Source organism: Mauremys mutica, chromosome 7 (assembly GCF_020497125.1).
Source record: "Mauremys mutica isolate MM-2020 ecotype Southern chromosome 7, ASM2049712v1, whole genome shotgun sequence".
Lineage (NCBI taxonomy): Eukaryota > Metazoa > Chordata > Testudines > Geoemydidae > Mauremys > Mauremys mutica.
The window spans coordinates 48634173-48649512 of NC_059078.1; the positions used below are offsets into that span (position 1 = coordinate 48634173).

General features: G+C 48.2%; 1 protein-coding gene across 1 annotated transcript in view; it reads right to left on the minus strand.

The window, feature by feature from the left end:
- Positions 1 to 12412, minus strand: part of GLYCTK (glycerate kinase) — a 55263-nt gene extending 42851 nt beyond the window's left edge. The window contains exon 1 of the mRNA XM_045024197.1: positions 11953 to 12412. The gene's annotated coding sequence lies outside the window, so the exon portion shown is untranslated. The remainder of the gene's footprint in view (positions 1 to 11952) is intronic.
- Positions 12413 to 15340: the final 2928 nt, after the last annotated feature.

Here is a 15340-nt window from a genome sequence, read left to right on the forward strand (position 1 = left end):
AAATGGGGACTAACTGGCTAGGTGGCCGTGCTGTTGAAAGAGGATCTGGAGGTTAGAGTGGATCAAACTGAATATGGGTCAACAATGTGATGCAGTTGCAAAAAAGGCTACTATCATTCTGGGGGATATTAACAGGAGTGTCACATGTAAGACACAGGAGGTCACTGTCCTGCTTTGCTCGGCATTGGTGAGGCCTCATCTGGAGTGCTGGGTCCAGTTCTGGGCACCACACTTTAGAAAGATGTGGACAAATTGGAGAGAGTCCAGAGAAGAGCAACAAAAATGATCAAAGGTTTAGAAAACCTGATCTATGAGGACAAAAAAAAACAAAAACCTGGACATGTTTAGTCCTGAGAAAAGAAGACTGAGGGGGGACCTGATAACAGTCTTCAAATATATTAAGGGCTGTTATAAAGAGGATGGTGATCCATTGTTCTCTGTGTGCACTGAATGTAGGGCAAGAAGTAATGGGCTTAATCTGCAGCAAGGGAGGGTTAGGTTAGATATTAGGAAAAACTGTCTAACTATAAAGATAGTTCAGCTCTGGAACAGGTTTCCAGGGGAGGTTGTGGAATCCCCATCACTGGAGGGTTTTAAGAACAGTTCAGACAAACACCTGTCAGGGCTGGTCTAGGTTAACTCAGTCCTACCACAGCCCAAGGGGCTGGACTTGACGACTTCTCAAGGTCCCTTTGAGCCCTGCATTTCTGTGATTCTATGATGCTAGTGTTTTAAGCACCAGATATGATGATTTCTAAAGATAGATTAAGTTTTTAAACAATTTTTTCATAATTGCACCACTGCAGGGCAGAGTGAGGGTTGGCTGGATGCTTTGACACAACATTTCCATACACCAACATAGTCAGATTTCTTTTAATCCTTCCTTTGAATCCTAAATCTTCTGGTATTCTAAGGCTTTGTTCTTCGGATAATTAAATGTTCCTGTGATACTTTTTAACCCTTAAATTCCTGGCATGTGCTCTGAACCTTCAGTCCAGAATAACATTGTTGGTTTCCGGAATGAAGGTGACATGGCATTTAGGGTCCAGTCCTGCAAACACTTCTGCATGCGCTCACTTGACTGGACTACTCCCATCTGTAATATGAAGTGTAAACATCAAGTGAAGGTTGCTGTGCATGACCTGTGGTGTAGACTTGCTCCGGTTGTACCTGCACCGGTGGGTAGAGGAGCAGAGGCTACATGCTCTTCGGTTATGTCTACACTGCAACAGAGAGCGAGCCACCCAACCTGCGTAAACAGACTTGCGCTAGGGGTACTCAAGGCAGCGCACTGAAAAGAGTGGGGTGGCTGTGGCTGCTCACACCCACACTAGGCTGGGTTAGGTGCTCAGCCTGAGTGTTTGGCCCTGGGTCTATCTGTACAGTGAAGAGACACCTAAAATTGCCTTAACTTTACATTTCCTTGCATTTGGGTTGTGGGTGTAGCAATGCTAAGTCCTTCAAAACAAAGATTTATTTTGTATCAGTTACACAGGGCAGAAGCCAAGCAGATTCGGTTTGCCTTGTGCGGAGGTAGGTAGCATTTCTTTTTGCTCCCAGAACTAATGCAGCTGGTTGCAAGTACGGGACCCCTGTAATAATAAACCTGCTTTCAAAGCTGTAGCTTTAATAAAATTCACTGGAATGCAACATTTCTTCTCAATTTGTAGCAAGTAGTTTGAAAAAACATTCTTCACCTCCCGGACTCGCTCGTGATGTAGCTGGGAATGCTACAGGTTTTGTTAGCTGGTGCAGCCTTTGCAATTTGCATCTATTCCCTGAAAGATTCAAGCCTAAGGAAAGAGGAAGCTAATACAGGAGCCCGTGTTTGGATTGGTGAAGCAGATAATCCAAGATTAATTTCAGCTGACAAAAGAAATCTATTATTAAAGTGTCAAACTCTGGTGCAGCACCAGCAGCTTCGAGTGGGGCGGGAGATGCAACTCAGTGCCTTGTGTTCTCGTACGCACATGCTCTTCGGCACTGCCTCTATCTGTAATGCTTCTGTGAAAGGGGTGGAAATCAGTGTGAAAGCAGGACCCCTCTAATCACTTGGCTTTTGGGTAGGACTCGGAGGGATCAATGAGCCTCTATGTGAACCTGAGTCAGCATCAACTCTTAAACCCCACATTGGACTGATTAATAGGAGGGTTATTATATAGGTACACAGAGGTGTGTAAGTGGGGGAATGGTCCCGCTATTGTGGGGAACTTTCCTGGCTTCTGCACTACCCCGGTGAAGTGGGCTAGCAAAAGGATCTGAGTCCTCGCTCCCACTTCCTTTACCCAGAGGCCTCCCTGCCCTTGAGGACTCCCCTTCCACTCTCCTGTCTGGCAGAGTCCTCGTAACCCCAACAAGGCTGGGCCCAGGATTCCTGGGGGGCTTGACCCCCAACCCTGCTGTGGTCACCCAGGACAGGGGCTAGGGTGTCCCCACTCTGGGGTACTCTCTTTGCACTGGGCACCTCCCTGACCCACTGATCACATCATACAATTTAAAGCAAATACAAGTTATTTAATTAACACTTAATTTAAAAAAAGAATAAGGAAAAATGGGAAAGGTTAAAGGAAAACACATTACGCTGCTCTGTGGCAGGGAACATCACAAACAGTGTCTCTGGAATGTCAGGGCAGTTCACAGTCTGTTCCTTGTAGGTCCCAGGCCACCTTCTCAGGCCCTGGCTGTGCTGCAGGGACGCTGCGGGTTGGACACTTGCTCTGGCGGTGGCCACATGCTCTCAGGCTCTAGGTGACAGGACCCTTCTCCCCAGTGTCACCCCCGCCCTGTCAGGGTTATGATCCCCCCCAAGTCTGGCCTGCAGGGCCTCTTGGCTGAGGCGTCTCCCTGTGCTGGGCCCACTGCCCAGGGTCCCCCTCGCTCTCCCCAGCTGCTCACCGCACCCAGCTCCGGACTGCTCCAGCCCCAGCTCCAGCTCCAGCTCCACTCTGCCTCAGCACGGCTGCTGCTGCTGCTCTGCCTTCAGCTCCCTGGGCTGCTTCTCTGGCCTCTCTGGCTCCAGTTGCTACAGCCCTGCTCCCAGGGCAGGTCTGCTCTGCAGGCTGCTTCTGTGACTCTGCTCTCAGCTCTCACCTGCTTCCTGGGCTGCTTGTCTGGCCCCTCTGGCTCTGGTTGCTGCAGCTCTCCTCCCAGGGCAGGTCTGCTCTCTCTGGGCTGTGCTCTGGCTTTTTGGGCTGCAGCTCCGCTCCCATCAACTTAGCTTGGGCCCCTGCTCTCTCCTTAGCTCGGCCCCCACTCCATCTGACTCAGACAATTTCACCTCACACCGAGGACATGACCCCCCTGGCCTCCTGACTCCTTGATTAGCCTGCCCGCCCTGTCAATCAGGCTGACCTGGAGCATTGGCCTCTCCACATTGTTCCTGGAGACTGTCAGTCTCAGGCTCCTGATTTCCCATCGACCCCTCCCTTTTTAGTGCTGGGAGCTAGCAACCAAACACCCCCACTGAATGTTAGTAAGGGGGCAACCGTCCCCTTACAGGTGGAACATCTGTCTGCAGCCTTGGGTTGGTGATCTTTATGTAGATATGCAGGAGAGTCTGGAAGGAAACCCCTGGAGAGATTAAACATGCTGACCCCAATTCACTATTGCCCGGCCTTCCCTTGTGTAGCCATTTAGACCAGCGCATAGTGAATGTGAAACACTAGTGCAGGGGATTGGTGAATTGGATGCCCTAGGCCTGGTTCAGATCTGGTATGCATGTCCTTTGGCAATTTCTGGGCCAAATTCAGGAATGGCAAAGAGCATCCAACTCTGATACTTTGATTGGGGCCAGGCCATATCGTCTGATCTCAATAGCATCCCAGCAACGTTACCTCTTCTGTGCTGGAGAGGACCCAGGTTACCTTCAACAGCGAGGTTCCTTTCTGTGTTTTAAACCCTGATAGAAAACTTACCGGGAAGCCACCATTCTGATGGGGGGGGGGGGGGAGGAGGAATCAGCTGTCTTTATCACACTCACAAAGAGCTACTAACATAACCTTATTCTCTTAAAGCTCTGAGCTTACTAACCACAGCTGCCAAGTGCCTGTGATTTCCAGGGAATTTCTCAGCTTGATCTCTGTACCTTTTCCTCGGTGCGCCAGAGAACAGGACAGAGGGAGGTAAATACCAGCCCTGTGTCTAAACTTGGGGCAAAACACAGAGCGCTTGTGTGATTGTTATTACAAAACAGTGTTGTGGAGCAGGTGGTACAGGATAATAGCCAGACTAGAGCTACATAAAACAGACACACAGCACAATGGCCAAGAGAAGGGAAGCCACCTGGTTATGCTCTCATCTTTTTCCACCAGCACTGAGCCCAAACTGACTGCTATCGGAGCCAGATATTTCCCATCTCTGTCCCTTCCTCACATCCGTACTGACATAAAATCACAGGACTGGAAGGGTGCTCAGCCTGGCCCCTGGCAAGTCAAGAAGGGATGGGAGGGAGAGAAAACAAAGTATTTGGCCTTCCCTGAGGCGTGAATGTCAGGTCTCAGGCTTAGCACGAGATAGAGCTCGATCCTTTGCTGTAAATGGCTATGACTTCACTCAGTTGAACGGAGCTGGGCCGATTTACCACGGGCGCATTTACCCCGTTGTCGTGTTTTCTGCTGTTAAACTGCATCCAAGTTGTAGTTGTATCGGCCCTTTCCATCACTGAGAGCTCCTAACAGTTTACACTGGACTAATGACTCGTTCCATGCAGTGGTCTATTCATTTCTATGGCTCCTTTGTCATGGGAACTTGAGCCTGGAATAGTGAATCAAGGAGGTTTCCAAAAACCTGGTTAAGTCATGAAAGGTCTAAAGCTCACACAATTATTTTTATATGTTGGAAACCTACTTCCTCCTGCAGTTGCCTGCCAGGACCCAAAATTACAGTGTTTCTTCAGTGGCAACTCCTTGACATTGCTGCCCAAGCAATACAACTGGGTATAGACACATGCTGCAGTCAATGGGAGGTTTGCTACTGATGTCCGTAAAAGCAGAATGGGAGCTAGGTGTTAGGAAGGTCAGATGGCTTCCTAAATTCTTTTATTAATGATATTAGTACTTACCACGTACAGCTTCGAAGTGCTTCACAAACACTAATGGCTTTTGTGTCAGATGTTTCATAGAATCATAGAATCTCAGGGTTGGAAGGGACCTCAGGAGGTCATCTAGTCCAACCCCCTGCTCAAAGCAGGACCAAACCCAACTAAATCATCCCAGCCAGGGCTTTGTCAAGCCTGACCTTAAAAACCTCTAAGGAAGGAGATTCCACCACTTCCCTAGGTAACCCATTCCAGTTCTTCACCACCCTACTAGTGAAAAAGTTTTTCCTAATATCCAACCTAAACCTCCCACTCTGCAACTTGAGACCATTACGGTACTCCTTGTTCTGTCATCTTCTACCACTGAGAACAGTCTAGATCCATCCTCTTTGGAACCCCCTTTCAGGTAGTTGAAAGCAGCTATCAAATCCCCCTTCATTCTTCTCTTCTGCAGACTAAACAATCCCATTTCCCTCAGCCTCTCCTCATAAGTCATGTGCTCTAGCCCCCTAATCATTTTTGTTGCCCTCCGCTGGACTCTCTCCAATTTATCCACATCCTTCTTGTAGTGTGGGGCCCAAAACTGGACACAGTACTCCAAATGAGCCTCACCAGTGCTGAGTAGAGGGGAATGATCACATCCCTCGATCTGCTGGAAATGCCCCTACTTATACAACCCAAAATGCCATTAGCCTTCTTGGCAACAAGGGCACACTGTTGACTCATATTCGGCTTTTCGTCCACCGTAACCCCTAGGTCCTTTTCTGCAGAACTGCTGCCCAGCCATTCGGTCCCTAGTCTGTAGCAGTGCATGGGATTCTTCCGTCCTAAGTGCAGGACTCTGCACTTGTCCTTGTTGAACCTCATCATATTTCTTTTGGCCCAATCCTCTAATTTGTCTAGGTCCCTCTGTATCCTATCCCTACCCTCCAGCGTATCAACCACTCCTCCCAGTTTAGTGTCATCTGCAAACTTGCTAAGGGTGCAGTCCACACCATCCTCCAGATCGTTAATGAAGATATTGAACAAAACCGGCCCCAGCTCCGACCTTTGGGGCACTCCACTTGATACCGGCTTCCAACTAGACATGGAACCATTGATCACTACCCGTTGAGCCCGACCGTCTAGCCAGTTTTCTATCCACCTTACCGTCCATTCATCCAGCCCATACTTCTTTAACTTGCTTGCAAGAATACTGTGGGAAACTGTATCAAAAGCTTTGCTAAAGTCCAGAAATAGCACATCCACTGCTTTCCCCTCATCCACAGAGCCGGTTATCTCATCATAGAAGGCAATTAGGTTAGTCAGGCATGACTTGCCCTTGGTGAATCCATGCTGACTGTTCCTGATCACTTTCCCCTCCTTTAAGTGGTTCAGAATTGATTCCTTGAGGACCTGTTCCATGATTTTTCCAGGGACTGAGGTGAGACTGACTGGCCTGTAGTTCCCTGGATCTTCCTTCTTCCCTTTTTTAAAGAGGGGTACTACATTAGCCTTTTTCCAGTCATCCGGGACCTCCCCCAATCGCCATGATTTTTCAAAGATAATGGCCAATGGCTCTGCAATCTCATCGGCCAACTCCTTTAGCACCCTCGGATGCAGCGCATCCGGCCCCATGGACTTGTGCTCGTCCAGCTTTTCTAAATAGTCCCAAACTAATTCTTTCCCCACAGAGAGCTGGTCACCTCCTCCCCATACCGTGCTGCAGAGTGCAGCTGTCTGGGAGCTGACCTTGTCTGTGAAGACAGAGGCAAAAAAAGCATTGAGTACACTAGCTTTCTCCACATCCTCTGTCACTAGGTTCCCTCCCTCATTCAGCAAGGGGCCCACACTTTCCTTGACTTTCTTGTTGCTAACATACCTGAAGAAACCCTTCTTGTTACTCCTAACATCTCCGGCTAGCTGCAACTCCAAGTGTGATTTGGCCTTCCTAATTTCACTCCTGCATGCCTGAGCAATACTTTTATACTCCTCCCTGGTTATTTGTCCAATCTTCCACTTCTTATAAGCTGTTTTTTTGTGTTTAAGACGAGCAAGGATTTCACTGTTGAGCCAAGCTGGTCGCCTGCCATATTTACTTTTCTTCCTACACATCGGGATGGTTTGGCTGCATGTGTGTGTTCTTTCTACATGCTGTACTGACTCTGGCCAGATAGCCCGTACAGCAGGCTCCAATCAAACTGCCCAATAAATCCACAGACTATGTTTGTAGCAAAGGCACTTGGTAAGGCACTTGGTAAGGTTTATTCTCAATGAAGCATGGTCATAATGCCCTGGCTCAATGGTTACAGGTACACTAACACATGTATGCCCATTGCAATGGACTAGCTTGGTTAATGGCGGGACTTTCCATTATCCCCAAGCCACCCAAAGACACTTCCTCTGAGATAACTTTTTATATACTGATACAAACAAGTCACATATTGCCCCTCTGACATATCCAGGGGCCACCTGTTACCGTGTACATATTGGTTCAATCAAAACATCTCTATCCATCATGCTGTCATCCTGACCTTATATTTAAGATAAGTCAACATGTCTTTGGGGAATGTGTTTGGTATCAAGGTGTTCTGGTACCTTTCTGGAATGTGTTTGCATATATATTCTTGTGCCTAGCACTACTTAGAAATATGTGTTTCTGCAATATCAGCCCTATTCTTGCCAGATTCTGTGAGCAGGGCCTGCATCTTGCTCACAACTTAACTTTGCTTTGTATCAGCAAAGTTTTGACTACTACTTTAGCCCAGGCCTCAGGCCTCATACCAGGCCCCTGATACATGGGCTTATGTTTCAGGCCCTCTTCCTACTACAGCTTTTAGCAAATGTGTTGCTGAGCCGGCAGCCTTAGTATAGGTGCAGCACATGGGGACACTCCCTCATATTTTCCCAGCCCCCCGTCAATACAATATGTCTCAACCTCATTCAGAAAGGTCTGAGGCCTCCATACCACATATAGCCTTTCTGCCTTTTTGCTGAGATGGCTCAGGGGCTCCATGCAGTGATTGTTCATTATGTGGACATCTGGCCACTGGGAACTGGACTTTCACCCCTCATCAAGCAGCAACAGGGGGCAGTGAGTGACTTTCAGTTACTACAGCCCTGAGGCTGAGCTAAACTGAATCTCAACTAGTGTCGGGGGAGAAACAGCTTTCTGAATGTGGGGTGAAATCCTGGCCCCTTGATGTCGATGGCAAAACTCCCATTGACTTCAATGGGTTCACGATTCCATTCATGGGACCAGCCCTCTATATAGGGATTTAGGGTTTGTCAAGCTCATCAGGGCCTTGGTCCATTAAGCATCCTGACTCTTGTAGCAGTCAATACCTAATGCTTCAGAGGAAGGAAACCCCATAATGCATGTGTTTATGGGGGTGGAGGGGGAATCCTTCCTGACCCCAGCAAGGTGGTCAGCCTATACACTGAAGCATGAGATTTAGTTAGCTCCAAAATAATCCAGCTCTTTTAATACTCTGGTGATGATAGTTGCCTTGATGACCTCCTGGGGCAGTGATTGCAACATGAAGACTCTAGCAAAATAAAGCCATAGCTGATCCATGCTCCTGAGGAAGACTAATTCCTCCCTTGCAGAGAGAAGATGAAGGGTGATTAATGATTCAAGAGAATCACGCAGGGCTCCTAATTCTTTGTATATGCTATGAGGCACAAAAGAACCATGTAATGACACCGTCTTCACACCATCAAATTGCATCAATCTGTTATGAAGCAACATCTCCTGCCGACACCTCACCCCCACAGAAAGATGCAATGTCACCAACATTGCGATGCTCTGTCGTAAGGTGGAAAATAAATCCAGGCTTCTTTAAATTGTCCTGGTAGCAAAACAGACCAACAGGGAAAAAAAATCAGGAGTGTCTTATAAACTTGGGAGCAGGCGACAACTCTCAGAGAATAGGCATTGGGAAAAACCCAAACAAACATGCACCTTTTAAAGTGACCTACCAATGAAAAATTAACCACCACAGCCTGATATAGATGCCCCATCCTTCCTGTGTTGTGCTTCAGAGTCACATTAGCTCAGCTCCCTGTCAAAACACATTCTATTTTGCTGCTGTCAGCATAGTGGGCTTAACGTAGCTTAAGAAAACCATCTCACACTATTCTTTATACTTCATATATCATCTCCAACAAGCCAGATAGCAGAAAACAAGCTGCTACTGTGCAGATGATTATTGGTGATCATGTACGCAGGCAGGCCAGACGACGGAAGAATAATGCTTGATTTTTTTAAGATCCATTTTTAGCTGCGTGGAAAGGAGATGAATAATGACACTCGGGCAGGGGGGTTTGGGGCCTGAAATTTACAGAACTCGTGAATTATGTAAACATGACACAGAATTTCACTGTCAAGGAGAGAATAATTGTGCCAGAAAAAGCATCATTCCAAGAAGCAACTTTTAAATATTATTCACGTGTTACTAAAGACCTACAGAATCATTGACAAGTTATTTTCTTATGCAAGTATTGAAAGAGGGTCACAGACATAAAAGAGAAGACAACAGAGGCGAGGTGGAATAGGTTAGGAGGAACAGCATTGTTATTAAAGTTAGATCAATGATTTCTCTCTTTTATCAGTTCATCCCATCTGGGATCTTTCCTCAAAAAGCTCATCTGATAATCTAAAGGAGGCAATAAGTCACTCCCCACTTCTTTTCATTTTATTCTGGCCAACCCTGTTTCTGTGGATTGTATTTGTTTCCTGCAACCATAGTAATTTAATACAGTCAGTGGCTGCACTCACAGAATTCTAACCGGGTATCTTTGGTTAATTGCAGCAAACCAAGACATTCTCCAAACACTCATAGTAACTAGAACTTGGGAGATACATCTCTGAAATAATGTGTGTCTGGGAGCATCATGCTGTAGAACCAAATAGGACTTAGCTGCAGCCATTTAAAAATTGGAGATGAAGGAGAGGGCCAGTCCCACCAGTGTGGCATACCTGCCTGACAGCCCAGGACTAATTTATGACCCAAGTGGCAGGGGACATCTCAGTTACATCCATGCCCTTATGTGAGATGTTCCTCAGGTAACCATGATGCTGGCATCTGAAATTCTATCTAGGGTCACTGCTTGGCACCAGGATTGACACACAAACAAAGAGTGGGTGCAGCTTTCTGTCCTTCCAAAAAAGGAGACCACAGCAGAGGGACAACAGAGTGAGCCTACTGGTGCCCTGCTGCTCCCCCACCCACTGAATTATCCAGGTTACCTCTGGAGAGAAAGGGATCAGCTGCCTCCTGACCACTAAGATCCCAGGGCTCCTAAAAATTCAATCACAGCAGACATCTTCCCGCTTAGAGTCTACTCAGCCAGAAAGCAAACCTCCTCCCACCCCCGAGGACCTTGCCTGGCTTGAAGATCTGAACAGACAGTGCAGGGGCTGCCCAAGGAAATGCAAGGCCAGAGGATGCCAGGCCAGTGGGCAGCCAAGGTCACCATTACAGAAGCAGTCCAGCTGAGCTGAAGGAAACTACAAGTCATAGATCATAGGGAAGGCCAAATACCAGCAATCAGTAGCAGGCGGCTGTGGGGAGGAACCTGCTGGGGTCTTGAAAGAGGGAGAGGGCCTGTAAGTGAGGCCTCATGGAGTCACCCAGTTGGAAAGGGTAGCAGCTTAAACTGCTGCTGCAAGACTATCCCAGATTGGAGAGCCAGCAGTCTCGGAGGAGGGTCATCATGGCAGGCCCTGGAGGAGGGGCTGTCTCTGTGTATAATGGGATAGCAGCCTGAAAAGGATTTTCTGTCCTTCGAGAGATTGTTACCTATACATCAGAGTATCTCTTCTGTGAATCTGTGACACTGCCAGCGTGGCCAGCAGGGCAAGACAACTATGGAGAGGCCCCACTGAGTGGCAAGCACAGTATGCAGCAGGCTGTTAGGAGAATGCTTCCTGTCAGACTCCCTCACCACCCCTCCATGCTTAGGAATTCTTGTTTTCACAACCACTATGCCTATGTTCCTTTGTCCTGTCCAACCTTTTGTTATTTCACATCCTTCCTCCTCCTTCCCCATCTGGATAATCACTGCTGGACATTTGTCAGTGTCAGTACCATGCCATTGATCATAGGCCCTCGTCACCCCACCCCCGTCCACCTGTGACACCCCATATGTCACCTCCCTGTGAAAAGCTGGCATTGAAACTGTTAAACACCACATTACCCATTGTCAATCTGCAGAATCCCACTGGGAGGCTGCTGCGCACACTTATCTCTCTGCAACCAGGCTCTGCCCTTGCCCTGGCTCTAAAGAAATGCTAATTTCCCCAGCAGAATTGCCATGGAGTACGTACCCTCTCTTTCGTCTTTCCTCTCTCTCACTCCATGCCTACATCTCTCCAAGCAAAGCATGCCCAGCTCTGCCAATGAACCCAGCACTCCAAGAACACTTCTCCCCACTTTGCCCTCTGAGCTACCTTTCCTCTTCCCTACCAGGCCTGGTTTCAATCTCTACGAGCCACTGATGTCAATAGCAGGACTCACATTGACTTCAGCTGGAGCAGGACTGACCCCTCCCCTCATGCTTAAGAGTCTGTCTCTAACTGCTAGTAAAGGATTTTCCTCCTCCCAATAGCACAGGTAACCCGACCCTCCCAAGTTGCTCCAGATCGAGCAGTCTGTCTAATCTAACCTTGGCATTTACATGGTACCCAATCACTATAGAGTCTAGGCACAAGATGGAAAAGGCAACCAGTTTGTAAAGAAGAATTGTGTACTTCATTACGTGCATGCAGTTCACTGTATACTTCATTATATGGACCAGCCCAGATACGAATTAGTAACCCTAGCCCAAGGACCAGCCCTGAATGGTCTCCTAGACAAGGACGGATTGAATTTGGTTCCTAGTAGCCCATTCCATACCCACGGCCTCCCACAGAGCTTTGATGTACATATACTCACATGGCAAGGACTGCACAGCCAGCAGAGACAGAAGGAAGCGGGAGTTCGGTATCTCAGCTCTCCATAATTCAGCCATGTCAGCATTAGGGGTGACTGTCCGTGTTGCAGAGCCACTTTCTGAAAAGTTGTCCAGCTGAGCAACGCATATCATGGAGGGATGGAGGGAGAGCCAGATGCTGCAGGAAGAGAAAAAAAGTCACTTTCCTACACTTACTGATTCCTACTTTTTATGGTCATTCCTGTCTCCACTGAGAGGGGATGGGAGGTTGAGTCAGCCTGCGTACATCTGCAGAGACCTGTCACCACTGCTGCTGGTGCTACTTCCACAGAGCAGCCAGCAGAGGATGCTCTAAGGCTATGTCTACACTGGTGACTCTCCATGTGTCCAGGCCCTTGGTTGTGCCAAACAGAATCCTGTGGTCCACCCTGAAAGCCACACAGCGGATGTCACAGGGAAAGCAAATGCGGAACCCGCTAGCTTTCCTATGGGATGTAGGTAAGGGCAGAGGCTCGGCTCTGTACCAAGCCCGCTTTGCAGTGTGGATGTAAGCAGCAGGTACCATGTCTCAAGTTTCAATACCGCTCCTCTCCCATTCTCACAATGCATTGTACTCTTGCTTCCTGACCTGAATGAATAAAGTTCCCATTCCCCCAGCATGCAGTCATTGTCGTGTGCTGCACATCTCTCTAGATTTCTGCTGCAGGCTGCAAAGTTTGCTACTACAGGGGACAATGGCAACAGCTCAGTGAGCAGCTAGCCAGCCCTAAGGACATACCCAGATTTTAATAAATATCTGGGTGGAGTACAGTGGCTGGCACAACTTCATGAGGAGCAGCAGGAACACGCACCTGTACCTGCAAATTTCCAGCAGGCTGGAGGAGTTGGACACTCAGGGTACTGACATTCAGTGCAGGGAGCAAATGCAGCACCCAAAGTACCTGTACAGGAAGGCCTGAGCTTCCAACACCCAGTCCGAGAATGCACCTGCCACATGCCCGTTCTAGGAGGAATATGACTGTACAAGCCCCCCAATATGGAACCTACCATCGCTCATGATGTGCTGCCGAACACTGCTGGGCTTATTGCCCGAAGGAACAGTGACAAGACTCCTGATGCAGCTGAGATTATCGAGGACACCCTTGAAGACCAGGAGGAAGTGATTCTGCAATTGTAGTCAGAGGACTAGGTTGCAGAAACCCTTGAGGAGGACCCTGAAGATGGACTGGGATCAGAACCCCGTCTGGTAAGTTAAAATGCCCCCTTCCCCAATACCTCCCTTTGTGTAGAGAAAAACTTCCACTTTCCAAATCACGGGCATTTGAAGTTATGTCTGAGAAAGAGAGGTTTCTGGTGCATTTTTGGGCCCAAGGACTCTCAGTAAAGTTGCAGTACTTCTCTCTCCGTTGGCCAACAGGCAGTCACACAGACAAGGCTCTGGGGAGTGGGCAGGGTTGGTGGTGGTTCAGCTCACTTTCTGGGTCACAGCTCTCTATCCTAGTGCAGGCTTTTATCTATTTCCATTGTTATTTGTTCCCAATCCTGGAAGCTTATTTTAGAAAATTCCTCATGCAGCATGAACTCCCAGATGATCCGTCAGGTTTTCCCGGGAGTGCATCTGCTAGGGCCACACACCTTGACAGGGTGTGTGGTGACCATTCGCATAGAACTCTCCCTGGTTTAAACTGAGGAATCCCCACAACTGACCTGGAAAGCTGCATCTTTTTCCCCACTCAGCTACTTGCACAACAGGTATATCCTCAATAGGTTGTCCAGGCTTAAAGGAAAGTAACATTACTAACAAAGGCTGAGGACAAATTCCCCACCCCACCACCACCTAGCTACATGCTCAAGAGCTGAATTTCTGAAAAATACTATTATAAGCATCTCACTTTCTGTGTGTCTGGCCCTTCCTCATGGGCAGCAATGGTTTTCTGAAAACTAAGGTGCACAGTTACATTCCTCAAATGTTTGAAAGTATCAGAAGAGTGGCCTTCTACTGCAAAGCAATATTTTGTGTGGGGGGAAGTGCTCAGGTTTTGCCAAGACACAGTATAATGTTCTCTTCTTCATGGGATTGGCAGGACCTTCCACAGTAGACATGGAAATCCTCCCACCAAAGAGAGAGACAAGACCCCAGAGAAGGGAGAGGACAGACAAGGTCCATGGAGGACCTGCTTGGTGGGATGGAGTGGAGGAATCAGGAACAGTTTGAATTCCTGAGGGACAACGAGCAGCTGCTCTGCAGTGGGAGGAAAGGCTGATGGATTGCTGCCTAGATGAAGAGAGACGGCACAGGGAGCGTGAGCTCATGGAGCGGTTAATAGGACCGATATCGGACAGAGAAGAGTATCCACCTGCTGCTGAGACCCCATCCCGTCAGTCGGCTCCTCCTCATCTGCAGTACAGTGTACTACCACACTGGCAGCTCTATGCACAACCCCTTCCCTGCAACTGGCCAGGACAACACTGGGCCTGCAGGTGTGATGGGCAATCTGGAGGTACCGGTCCCAGCAACCCCTGTTGAGAACAACTTGCCACTGGCCACCCTTGTGGCAGGCAAACTAAGATCACATGAGTGCCAGCGATGTCCCCAGGGAAGTTTGGGAACCCTATACTCTGAAAACCAGCTATTATTGCAGGAATGTTTCTTATGCCAACCATCTGTGGGTAAACCACACTGTTCATCGCCTCATAGAACCTCCACAACCGTTACCTCAATAGCATCCTTTCCACTTCCAACAGTGTTTTGCCATGGACCTGTAATTGTCAAGGGTAGCCAGCTTCCACAGGGAAACAGTGACCCACTTTTGTAGCCGTATGGCTTCCCTCCATCAAGCGTTCTGGCACTGGAGGGTTGGTGCAGGCTTCTCCCATGGCTCCATGTAGGTCTGTTCCTCATGCAGAAGATCTGGAGCCACTGCTGGTTATCCCAAGTCTGCAGGGCAGTGGGATCCCACTACACCATGCTAGTTCTCCTGTACCAGAACCACCAATACACCAGTGGCAATAGCTGCATTCAACATATCTGTCTACAGTGCCAAAAATGGACGTTAATCCTCCCTCAAGGCTTGCTATCTTCGACTTCTCTGAAAATGCTGCAGAAGGGTCAGCTCTCATCTTGCCAAGCACCTACTCCACTGCATAGACACTTGTCCCACAATATGGAGCAGGAACAGGATCAGCTCATCCACAACTTTGATCTAGTTTTGCAGGGATAGACGTGACGGAGGACATGATCCTTAAGTACTGATCACTCTCTTTACAGTGTGTATGGTAACACCCATTGTTTCATTTTCTCTGTGTGTGTATATATATCTTCCTACTGTATTTTCCACCGCATGCATCTGATGAAGTGGATTTTAGCCCACGAAAGCTTATGCTCAAATA